Here is a 13,338-nt window from a genome sequence, read left to right as displayed (position 1 = left end):
CAGGGTGGGTGGGGCATGCCCAGTAATGCTCAGGCACATCACAGGCTATCATTGCTTTGTCAGTCTTTTTTTAACACTTTTCCTCCTGTCCGCTGTGTATGTCCACTGAATGTGCATGAGGATAAAGTATAGATACTGTGAAAACCTTTCCAGGGATCGGTATGATAATACATAAATCTATAAACTTAGGATAAGACCTCCACTGGTAAAAAAAAATGATTTCAACTGACTTACTTTATTCAGTAAAGAGTGTAGTAAAATGATCAAGTCAGTATTTTGTGTGTGAAGACAGATAACCTTAGGTCACTTGGAGACTGTATCTATAGAGATTGCTTTATTCCAAGACCAGGAGAGGATCAGCATTATATGCTCACCAAAGCGGTAAGACCTCCAAGTGGTGGTAGCTGCCTCAGAGCAGAGAAGCCAACAGCAGAGCCTCAAGAAATTTGTCTTCCTTCCAGTCTGTAAGAGGCTGTGGAAATAAAATGCTTCATTCCCATAGAGCATTAAAGGAAAGGATGTGTGCTTTGTGGGCCAAATTGGAAATCTGAATTCCTTTCTCTAATGGCCATTAGCATCTTCAGTAGGAGCAGATTCGCCTTCCCACTGATGGAATTTTGTAGTAGTTGTTTCCTTTGACGGATCCATGTTAGTCATTTTATTCCAAAATACACCAGAGGTCCCAAATTATAGAGCTTCCATTTGGCTTTCTTATTGCCACAAACAATAGATCCAAATGGATGATACTGTAAAGTTCTTGAGAAAGGTGAACTAAAGGAAGAGAGAGAGAGAGAGAGAGAGAGAGAGAGAGAGAGAGAGAGAGAGAGAGAGAGAGAGAGAGAGAATTACTGAACCTACAGGGCAGACTAGATAGCATCAGGGAATGAAGGATAACAGGTGTGCTAGGGAGAGAAATAGCGGGGAGAATGTATCATGCAGTGGCTCTCAACCCTGCAAGTGCATTTGAATACTCTGATTTGGTTAAAAAATACCGATCATATTGTCCTTGTCTCTAGAAGCACAAGCACTTTTCAGGTGATGCCAATGACACAAAGGGGTCTTCAGTGTTTGGAGAATTCAGAACCATTTTGGTGAGAATGGACACCTTTCTACACACTCTACATTCAGGCCAGCTCATGGACAGAAGGCAATGTTTTGAAGGATTTAGAAAGCTTGTGTCATCTCAAAGTTGATCAGAGGCCGCTGATTTTTTTTTAAGCCTTACTAAACTTTATTCAAAAAGTAATATTTTGTGATGTTTAATGTAAGGGCCGGGCTTCTTCGAGTTGATAAAATATGATGATAAGGCTTTAATAAATAGGCTGCTGCAATGACTCAAGCATGAGGTTGGAAGGTTTGTGTAGAAGCCATGGGAATAGATACAAGAACACAGGGTAGAAGGAAGTCTAAAACCTTGAAATGCTGCATTGTGTATCTTCAGAATAGAATGGAAGATGAAGGGGAGAAAAGTCCCCAAAAGAGCTTCAAATATTAGTTATTGGGCTAGAATTACTGTTGCAATACAAAAGGAAAGGCAGGAGACAGGAGTTACATCAAGAAGAGAGTTTCTGTTTGGGCCATATTAAATTGACATGACAGAGCTAATAACAACCACTAACATTTGCATGCTTATCTGCTTAAGGGACCTCAGCCCATTTCTACTTCTCTGTATTCAAGGTTTCTGGCCACTTTGACCCCATTTGAGATTTAGTTAGTGGAAACATTATCCACCTTATTTCGTGGATCAGTAAATAGAGAAAATTAGTTCTCAAGTACACAGAGCCTGTATGTTGAATTGTTGCTTCTTAATATTTGACTCTTCTGCCTCTGCCTGGGGACTACATATGCAGGAAGTTGGGAATACAAAGCTATAAGAAGGCAGAAGGGAAGGGGTTGTAAAAGTGTCAAACATTTTAGAAAATTAGAGATATTTCCTAAATCGGAAGGGGTGTTAAGGTTTGTAGGGACCAAAAACTCCATTGTATGGGTTTGATGACAGGGTGGAGGTCACATGGTTGGTTATTGTTGGGAAGGATGCTAGAGTCCTTCTAACTTTATGTGTTATGCTCTTTATGTAGGTCTGGAAGATGGAAGCAATGGCTTAAGGGCCCTAAATGGGTGAGTCTCTTTGACCCCTGTATCTCCAAGGGAGGACAGAGGAAAGAAACTGGGGAGGAACTGAAATGAGTATTATGGGTAAATGAAGTATTTTATGGAGCCTGGATGGCTCTGATTACACCATAACCACTCTTTGTTGTAGCAACAGCTGTAGCTTGCTTTTGATGTCTCGGCTTCAGCCTCCTCTCACCTTGGTCTCCTGCTCTGCCGGATGGCTGGGGTGTTGTGATGGGAGTTATTCCTCTGTTTCTTGAAGAAGTGGGAGGCACATGTATTATTTAAAAGTACCCCATCTCCATTTGCCCCATCAATTTTTGGTAGTGAAGAAGTGAAAATATGGAGAGGTAAATGACTTTTGACTTTTGGATAGAAAGTGAGATAATAATAAAGAAGCATGAAGGAAAGAAGAAAGAAATGATAGCATTCCACTATGTTATGAGAACTGAGTTAGGTGTATGTATCCTTATGTAAGTCCAGGTAATTCTGTGCTTGAGAGTACCTGGAGGGGAAATCTACCTTTAGATTTCCTCCATGGTCATATTGAAACCTTTAGATTTCTTTTTTTTTAAAAAATCTAATTCTGGACTTCTAACACTGGGTGGGCACTCTCTTACACCTGGGAAGAAGAAAGGCTAGACATTTTCTTAAGGGCATCCAGAATGTGTTGAGCTGCCCTAGAACTGTGGAAACTGCTCTCAGGCCCGACCAGGATTAGACATGAGAAGTCCATGGCTCTCGCTGTCATCTGAACTTTATTTTTGCAAATATAGATGATGTAGTCTGCTTTTATTTTATTCTTTCTCAAGTTTATTCTCTATTAAATAACTCAGTCATTTCCCTAAATTACTGCTGCATGCTACAATTATCACCAGCTTTTCTTCCTATTCACTTTTGCAGGTCTGCTATTAGGATGCAGGTGGGTAAATATTACGGTGCCACTGTGGCGTGTGTGTGTGTGTGTGTGTGTGTGTGTGTGTGTGTGTGTGTGTGTGTGTGATGTAAACAGAAACCCATGTGAAGATAATTTCCCTGAAATTATAGCTGTTGAGAGATTGTTCTACCTTCTGGCCTTTGTGACATTCCTCTAACAATGTCAGGAATTTCTCTGGCATCCGTTTCTATGGGATTCAAAGTCATTAACAGATGTGATCCAATTATCTCCATAAATCTCTGGATGTAAAAGGCAGCAGGGTTTATCCACCCACTAGACTTTTGGAATCATCAGGATTTAGGTGAAAGGTTCCCTCCAAATCATATTGTTACTTGAGGCTAGGCTGTTAGTCATGTTTCTTGGTGTCTTTGTCTTCATTGGGCAAGACGTACATGGTGTTCTGTCAGTGTTTCAAAGAGATCTTCTTTCCTTAAGGATTGTAGCTCTCCTGAGATCCTGTGAAGAGCTGGGGGCAGGAAAGAGTTTTTAGAGTGCACACTTAATCTTACTTCTCCATAGAGTAAAATGAAATCTGGCACTTAGGCAAAAATGTTTTAGAATTTCTTACCTTAAAAGTAATTGACCTCCCCTGCCCCTATCAATGCCTGAGTCAGTGGGGGAGCTGGCCCTGAGGTCATAAAAGTGGGAGAGCTGTCCCTGCCCTCCACCAGCTGCAACATTCGGGAGAGCAGGCCCTGCACCTCACCTGGGCAGCACAGTAGAGCCCATCCTGTTGGTGGTGGTGTGGGTGAGCCAGCCCTGATGTTGTGAGCATGGGAGAGCTGTTCCTATTACTCATCTGTCTTGTGGCAGCATAGGCAGGGGAGGGGAGAGACCCCCGCTCCTGCTCCATGCCCATCAATGCCTGAGGAAGGTAGGAGAGTTGGCACTGAGGCAGAGGCCGTAAGAGCAGGAGCGCAGTCCCTGTCCCTCATCAGCTGCAGCACTCGGGAGAATGGACCCTACACCTTGCCTGGGCAACATGGTATAGCCTGCCCTGAAGGGTGTGGGAGAACCAACTCTGAGCATTTGAAAGTAGGAGAACTGGCCACCACTCCTTTGTTCATTGTTCCAAGGGGTGAACTAGCCAGGGCAATGATGGAGAGCCCATCCTGGTGGTGAAGACAGGGGAGAGGTAGTGGGTTGACCAACCCTGCAGCTACCCAGGCCCAGATCTACCCCAACATCCACCTCATCTGTGATCTGCTGGAGCACAGGATGGGGGAGGTGTGTTGGGGGGGGTCAGTCCTGTGGACCCAGGGCTGCAGGATTTCTATGACACAGGAAAGCAACAGGATGTTCAGGAAGAGTCCCAGTGAGGGTCCAGCATCGATAGTGCAGTAGAGACCAGGGGCCTTGAAGCAGACCAGTGATTCTTTTCAATCAATGCCCACATGTAAAAATACATGGATAAAGGGGTTTACTGAATGACTCACTGTGTCACACTGCAGCTTCCATGATGAGATTTTCCCCTTATTCCTCCCCCTATCTTTTTTTTCTTAAATTTTACTTTGTTTTATTTTGGGGTGTGGTAGGAGATGGGTATGATTGGGAGGCATGATGATATGAAAGACACAAAGAATAAATAAGATAAATAAATACAAAACAATTGAAATGCAGAATGTTTGTGACAGAGGCTTACAACTGGACCGTGCATGATTCTTTTCTTTACAACTGTGACTTAAGTGACACTGTCACTTTAAGGAGAAGCCAATGTCATCTATCCCCATTTACCACAGAGGGGGCAGTGGAGTGATATCTCCCAGAGTTCAGAGAGTGCCAGAATTTATTCACTAAGCAAATGTGTAACACAGTCCTTCTGTAGCTACTGTGAATGAACTGCATATTTGACAGCTCTCTCTCCTGCCCTCAGAAACTTCACAGGCTGTTTAGGAGCGGATGACCGACAGTCAGAACAACGCGGCCATGTTCTTAGTTCAGTTTGTGCTTTCACTTTGCAATGACGTGCATATTCAGAACTTCCCTATTTAAAAGGAAACAGTGTGATATTTCAGTTAATCTTGTTTGGTGCGATATAGTTCACAGAAATTCATCTGTCTTCGCCAAGTGATTTTCTTCTCGCAGTTGGTTAGATAGATGTTTTCAGTTGTGGTTTTCTTAATACCACACACCAATGATACTAGTTTTAAAAGAATATTTTGATGCAGGGTAAAAGAACTTTAAAACAAAATTGCATCCAGTTAATGTATGTAAACATATTGTATTGTGCTTTCAGGTTTACAGAACACTTTCATGTAACTATTCAGTGGAAAACTCAGCATTGTAGCAATGGCCTCTTTACTGTTGATAAGAAAACTCCAGTCTGCAGCACTGTGCCTGACATGCAGAAGCTTCCCAACAAATGCTTGAAATGAATTGATTGCTTATTATATTATTTTTTTTCAGGGAACCTTAATTCAAACAAAATAGAAGGATTCAATGAATGAAACAATCATGATGGAACTTTTCCTCCTTATGTTTATGAAGTTTGGACCCAGGGCCCTGAGCATGCTAGACATGTGCTGTACCCCTGAGCTACATCCCTAGCCCTGAAATAGAACCTTTTTTTTTAAGTGGCTGAAAGGATGGCATGGTCTTGAGTTCTGTATTCTACCTTCATAAATAGCCGCCCTTTGGGGGAGATGTGAGAACCTACTCATTGTATGGGATCATGGATCTAGAAAAAGCATGAGATCACCTGAAGGCAGGGAGTGCCTCAAGCTTGCAAATGAAGAAAACAGAAAGAACCCTGTGAGTCTAAACAAAATGCCCCGGAACATCTGTGTGACATGGCAAGGACAGGCATTCACATCTGTTGGATCTAGATCAGCTTTCCCCAACATAGTCAGAGCTCGGTTCAGGTGGCTATGGGATAAGTCAGCGGGGCGGCTCTGGGGAAGGCCATTTCCTCAAGAGGCTGGATATTACCGGAAATGACCAAGACGGAAGAAAGGGCTTCTCTGAACAGCTACTACATTTGTCTGGGACAAATATTTTTGGTAAGCCATCTGCCTAAAAAGTGATGTTTCGAGAAGTGTGTTTGAGAAATTACTATTTAATAGTTCTCGACCACTTTCAAGAGAGGTTGGGTCTGGTTACCCCTAGGATCTTCCTGAAATTTTTTTTGGGTTTATAGATTTGAAGATAGACTCATTGATTAAAGCATTGAGGCTGATTTCCTGCAACAGAAGACTAATTACACTCTTTCTTTGATAAACAGGGCTATGTTAGGTTGTGATGGTGAGCAGAGATTGAAAGAATATTTCCAATATTGCCCTTGCTGAAAGGAGGGAAAAACTCACCAGTCTGATATTAACTTTTAAAGAGTTGGACCAAAATTTGGAGATACTTAAAAACTTTAAAAATTACCTTAATCAGTATTATTGGATTTTCCAATGTTATTATAGTAACATTTTCAAGCACTTTTGATGATGCTACACCAAGAAATACATTTTTTCTATCATCACCACACATACACACACACACACACACACACACACACACACACACACACACACACGCTCAACAAAAGGAAATAGATGAAATTATCATCAGCATCATTAATCTTATTCTCTTCTATTTTAAGATGTGCTATTCATAACCCCTTAAAATAATTTCATGACTCTAATTTCTGAAAAAAAAAAAAAAAAGGAGGCCATTGGAGAATGGCATAAAGCCGATTAGTTTCTGGATTGTGTGATACAGTACAAAGCAAGTTTAAATCAGTTTAAACACATCTATGTCTTTAAGGATCTGGTGTTTCTTTGTGGTGGAAATGTTTGAACCCTTTCTGGCTTTTCAGATAGGCAGTGCATTGTTGTTAACTACGGGCACTCTTCTTCGCCATAGCACACTAGCCTTTCTTCTGTCTCACTGTGGCTTGGTACTCACTGACCAACCTTGTCCCACCCCCACCCTCTCGCCATTCTTTGCAACCTCCAACTCTATATGAGATGCATGTTTTTAGATTCCCGCACAAAAGTGAGGTTACGTGCTACATGTACTTCTCTCTTTTCACCTACGTATGGGATTGGGGAATCAAACGGAAGTTGTTAGAATTGGTGTGGTAGGTGATTACCTGTTGAGGGATCTCACTGGCCCCCAACACTTGGACATATTTTAAATATTAAAATTAAAAAAAATATTTTTATGTGTATGTGTTTTGTCTGCATGTATATCTGTGTGCCACCTTTGGAGGCCAGAAGCAGGTGTTGAATCCCCTGAGACTGGAGTTACAGATGGTTGTGAGCCGCCATGTGAGTGCTGGGAACTGAACTCAGGTCCTCTGGAAGAGCAACCAGTGTTCTTAATTTCTGAGCCATCTTTTTTGGCTCTATTTTAAATAGTTAAAAGCTGTGTTCTAAGTTCATTGTATTAAAAATGATTTGTTTATTCTTTCTTTTGAATTTATGTTTTATTTACATATGTGTACGTACCCCAGGTGTGCACCTGGTGCCTGCAGAGCCAGAGGACGTGTCAGACACCATGGAAATGGAGTTAGAGACAGTTGTGAGTTGTAGATGCCAGGGCCTCTGCAAAGGCAGCATGTGCTCGTAACCACCGAGCTATCTATCTAGCCAAGCACACTGGGTTTTGATCACTGAGAAAGAACTCTAGTACATGACTAAAGTATATTACTTGTAGGGAATTTTAGAGCCAAGACAATTGGACATGCAACTAAAGACAGGGATGACTAGAAACAGAGGGTACATTTGATAGTCAGTGATAAATAAATCTTGTAGTCAGTGGCTTTACAGAATCTTTCAGTGCTCAAGAAAAGAAGGGCAGGAATTATAATAGGCTATCCTTCAGGTTTTCTGTAGTAAAGGAACTTTCAGCAACAGGAACTGAATTATTCCTGTTTTGTTCATCACTACCTCATCAAGATACATATGGGCAGATGGCTCCAGGCCATTTGCATATGACTTAGTGGTCATAAATTCAAGACTTTCAAATAATGACCTGAAGAAATTTTAGCAAGTTTTTTATGTATTTTTTACTTCTCTAGGCTTTAATGTCTCTGTCTGTAAGTAGGGATGATAATAATACAGATCTCTAGTGGATATGTGGTGTTAGGGGTGGTAATGTGTGCAAACCTTCAAATGCTGTCAGAGTTCCTGTGTCCTTCCTGTCCCCATTATTTTGGTTATTATATTGGGTTTTTGAGATGGGGTCTCCTTATGAAGCTTAAGCTGCCTCAAAATCATAATCTTCCTGTCTCATCTTTAGAGTGTTGGGATAGCAGCTGTATGCTACTATTCCTGGTTGCTGGTAGTTATTATTTATTTATTTTTAGTTTCTGGACTGATTTTATTTGAACAAGGAATTCAGGGAGTACCATTTTGTACCCAGGATACAATTCATAGCATGTTGTTATATTCATGTATGAAAGCATACCTCTCTATACAATTTGCAGAGATGGAAACATATATTACTTTCAAAATACATTTCTCTCCTCTTCCATGGAGGAAGAATAAAAGTCCACTCAATAACTTGGCTCCTTCAAGATAACTGCATATATAGGATTTAGGTAACAGTAGCCTCCCTGACCTTCTGGAAGCTGTGGGAGAAGAGCCACTGACTAAAAATGGCAGAAGTATGACAGAGTAGAACAGGATTATTAGAAACTGAGTTTCTGGGAAGAACAGGCACTAATTTCTGGAAAGAAATTCACTGTGCATTGAGATGTTCATTCCAGTGTTTCAGATTTGCACAAGTATTGTGTGAGATCCATCACTGTTCAGCTGTGAACTCTAGTTTCAATTGAGTGACAAAGTAGATGGGGATGGTCTATCATTTATCTGTCACGGTCCCACACTGTTTGAACCAACTTTTGATTTTGGGGCTATTTGATTATGTAGGTAGGAATTGGTGTGATGCTCTACCTATAAAGCCAATGTTATGGTCTACAGTAAGATCCTCTCTGCAACCATCACCTCCTCCTTTGACTCATCCCCAAACTGGCCAAACTGGACATCACTTAATATGGCACATGCTGCTCTGATGGTACCCTGACTCTCTTTTCAGTCTTGATGCTTATTCTACTTTGGCAGCAGAAAACTCTCCTCAGTTGTCTTGGAAATTACTTGAAAGAAAGAATGAAATATACAAAAGCATTGAAAACACACTGTTCCCATTGCCAGGGTCTCATAGTGTTTGTTGTTCTAGTTAAGGATTTGGGCCAGTAATATTTATAGGTGATGCTATGACTTTGTGTGAGTTTCAGGTTTGTTGGAGGTTACCGAGGAGTTTCAATTTTGTTTATTCCCCTTTATTTAGCAAGTAAATTTGTTCTTTTCAAAAGGTTCTCTTAAACATTACAATTCTGCAGTTACTTCATCTGAGCTCCATAAAGACGTTTTTCCTTGATGATGGCAGCCATTTTGGTTGCTCTCAGTCCCTTCTGATTGTTATAATTGTCACTACTGTATTTGGACCGTGGTCTCATGCAGAAGAGGTAAAAACAGAAGGTTGTGTGTGGAAATATTTTCCCTCACTTGCATTTCTTAACAACAGCAGAATTTGTAGTGTTGTGCTTTTGGTCCAAAAATCCTTTCTTTTTGTTTTAGGGAAATGAATGTAGAGATACTTCAATAACATAAGATTACTAACTGAAGCTACTATGGAAAGAATATTTAGTTTTTTTTTTTCTCAGCCTAGGTTGGTTTGGAAATGAAAGGAATTCTTTTGTCTTTATTCACTCTTAAGGTAGAAATTATAACTAAAATTTTCAAATGTGAAAGATGTTAATATTTACATGTACTGAATTAAAGTGTTTTTATGTGCATTGATTAGAACAGGCATAAATGCTATTTCCCACTCAATTAAGTTTTTTTTTTACTTGGTATAAGGGGAAGGTACTGTAGAACTGGATCAGGAGCTAGGTACTGGATCAGGACTGTGTACTGCTCTTATAAAGGACCCACATTCAGTTCCCCGCACCCATTTTGGGTAGCTTACAATTGCCTGTAACTCCAGCTCCAGGGGATCTGACATGCTGGTGGGCACTTGAACATACAAGCACATACCCCATCATATAATTAAAATAAAATAAATCTTAAATGAATAAGGAAAGGCCGTGACAGTAACTTATCTCTTAAAAATAACAAATTTGAGGGCTAATACATTGGCATCTGTTATTAGAATACCATAAACAAAACATTGCACTTAAAATATATATCTTAAATATCAAATTACAGTATGAGTTTCCTATGAAGCAGGCAGTCCAACTAACCTGTGTTCATCATATACGTAGGTCTTCCCACTAGTGGTTTTGAAAACCTGTATTTAATAGGGCAACCTCCAGATAGGATTTTCAGTTAGTTCAATAAATATTTCTTGTGAAGCATTGTGTTGCAGGGACAAAGATGACTAAAAAGAGTTCAAAGGAGCAATTAAAGAAACAAAAGGATAAAGTAAGAGCATTGTGTATGCTCAATTGATCGTGAAAAGAAAAATCTGGACAGTATGTTGGGTATATTACGAGCTGTGCTCAACCTTTTCTAGGCATTCAAGGCTGAGCTGCTTTTACCTTTCTGGGAGAGCACATTTATTTAGCCTTGACTCCCACCCAAAAATGATTTCTTTCAAAGAATTGATTTTTTATGGAAGACTTGGCCTTGCTTGGCAGTGTTTTCAGTCTGTTGGGGTTTGGGGCTTTGTTGTAGAAACTTGTTTCACGGCCTGGGTTCTCTGCCTTTCATTATGTAATCTCTGAACTGTTTTATCATTGTTCGCTTCCCCTTTATCTTTCATTTTGAAATTCAGAATGAGTTAAAGTAAAGTGCTGAGAGGCAAGAGGAATGAAAACAGAGTAATGGAAAAAAATCATTATGTAAAGTGTTCAACACACAGAGGAAGATGTTTGCTTCCTCCAGACAATCGTGCCTGAGTTCTGTCATCTTGAGAACAGCTTTCCCGGCTAGTCCATGCAGAAGTCTCTGTCCTTCATCTATGGCACTGGGAGTTGAACTCAGGGCCCTGTGCATGTAAGAGAAATACTGAACTACTGAGAGATTTTTGTGAACCCGTTTTTTTTTCTTTTTTATGAATAAGTCAGAAAGACCTTTCCAATTCTCAAGTACTCTTTCAGGTACCTCAAGAGATCTACCAAAGAACTGAGATAGTCTTAAAGATTTAAAGATAGCTGGAGGAAATTTGTGGGTGATTTTTTTCCCCTTTTGTTTGTTTGTCTCAGAACAATCTAGAGACTGACATGGGAACTTCTCTGAACATCACCAATACATATCCAAACTAGATGCAAAGCTCTTGGATGCCCGGAAGAAATGATGGTGTTTGTGGTACCCGTACACATAGATCCAAGAGAGGAGGATATTAAAGCCCTGGTGTTTCAAAATCACAAGCATACCTTAACCAGTAGTGAACAAGCATTCAGAGAGAGAGCAGTTACAAGCTTGCACAGGAAGTTCTAGCAGTGCATTTAGGGCTTGAAGAAACAAGGTACAAATATAAAATGGGGGTAAAATGGGAAGTGTGTCTAGGGTGGATGTCTTTTGTTCTTGAAATGACAAGGTGGATGTGTTGGAAGGGTAGGATGATCCAGCTGTGTTTCCAGTTGGCAATATATGGCAGACTGTTAAGTGAACTGGTGTTGGTTATACTCAAACACAGAGCTCAAAAGATTCCATTTCTGGATTTCCAAAGAGTCACAAAGCAGTTCATGTGCTTATCTTGTTTACTTACACCAGTATTTTATTCAGAAATCACTCAGGATGGCCCCCCACTTTCTCCTTGGGGCAGCTAAATACTTCTTTTTTAAATTGAAGGTTTCTATTAGCACCCTTGTAGAGGATATTATGTAAGATGTACTGTATGTTTGTTTTACTTTTTTATTAATACATGCCTATTTTATAAAGTAATAGGTTTCATGACACTTTCACACATTGGTATCATGCACTTTGATCATGTCTACGTCCCAACTATGTACTTGTTCCTTCCTCCTCTCAAAATTCAAAACGAAGGATTACATTTATTTTAACTGTTTGTGTGTATGAGCACACACAGGAGAGGAGAGAGCGAGCCAGGGTGCCTGTCTGGAGGGAGGTCAGAGGACAATTTTTGGAAGCTGGTTCCTTCCTCCCACCACATGGGGCCCAGAGTCAGGTCCCCAGTCTTGGTATCAGGTACCTTCACTCTGAGCCATCACGGCAGCCCCTTTGTTCTGTCTCCTGCCGGTCCCGGTCCTTTTGGCAACTGTCCCGTTTTATTTTCCTGCTCCGTTCTTTTAAAATCTAAATTCCACGCGTGAGAGAACACACCATTGTCTTGTTTTACTTCTTTTTTTTTTTTTTTTTTTGGTTTTTTCGAGACAGGGTTTCTCTGCATAGCTTTGCGCCTTTCCTGGAACTCACTTGGTAGCCCAGGCTGGCCTCGAACTCGCAGAGATCCGCCTGCCTCTGCCTCCCGAGTGCTGGGATTAAAGGCGTGCGCCACCACCGCCCGGCATTTGTTTTACTTCTTAAATTTACTGTTTGGTATCTGGTTCTTTCGTGATGTTTAGTAGGGTGTTGTCTAGAACATCCTTTTCGCCATAATATTGAACATCTAAATGTGAGAAGCCATCTTCACTTCATCTGTTATTGTATTAGCTGACATAGTCTGCTCTTCTGCACGATGCACAGCATCATGTAAAGATATTTTTTTTTTTGGGTGGGGGTGGGTGTGGGGGAATCTCCATAAAACGAAAGCAAAAGGTTACCTCAGATGAAAACAGAGAAATAAGGAAGAGTGAGAAATTCCCCCTATTTTAGGAGGCAGTTAATGGCATTTCCTATTTCAAAATAAAAGTGCGGGGGGTGGGGCATATTTTCTTTGCTACTTCATTTCTAAGAAAATCCTACAGGAGAAGAGTCAGATTATTTGGCAGAAACATCAGCTGTTTGTCCACCTGTCTGATTACTGTTAAGAACTCGAATCTTGTAGTTAGGTAAATATCTTAATGAAATCACATGCCGTTTCTGTTCCAGGAGAGTGCACCCAAAGCTGGAATTCTGCTCAGAAATTTGAGCCGGGGTTGGTTGCTATGGCGCCTGTTCATACACAGTTGAGCATCTACTGGCACCACCCACAACATCAAATAATCGGAAATCCAGACTCCAAGCTTTGCTAGTGATCTTGGGCCTTGGCTGCTTATTTCGGGCAGTTGTGTCTAGTTGTGAGGCTGGTGTAAGAGGCGACATACTGCGCGTGCAGCACTTGGCAGGAGGGCGCTTGCTGCTGTCCGCCACTCTTTCCGTTAGAATCTCGCGATAACTTCTTTTGTCACTTGT

General features: G+C 40.9%; 1 long non-coding RNA gene across 1 annotated transcript; it reads right to left on the bottom strand.

Moving 5' to 3' along the window:
- Positions 1-319: 319 nt before the first annotated feature.
- LOC143268662 (uncharacterized) lies at positions 320-3,733 on the bottom strand. Its single transcript, XR_013044720.1, has 2 exons — positions 3,180-3,733; positions 320-771 (listed from the first exon to the last, which is right to left on the bottom strand). It is a non-coding gene; the product is annotated as an uncharacterized LOC143268662 (long non-coding RNA).
- Between the last annotated feature and the right edge of the window lie 9,605 nt (positions 3,734-13,338).

This window comes from Peromyscus maniculatus, chromosome 15 (assembly GCF_049852395.1).
Source record: "Peromyscus maniculatus bairdii isolate BWxNUB_F1_BW_parent chromosome 15, HU_Pman_BW_mat_3.1, whole genome shotgun sequence".
In the NCBI taxonomy this organism is placed as follows: Eukaryota; Metazoa; Chordata; class Mammalia; order Rodentia; family Cricetidae; genus Peromyscus; species Peromyscus maniculatus.
This window is presented reverse-complemented; position numbering and strand designations above follow the sequence as displayed.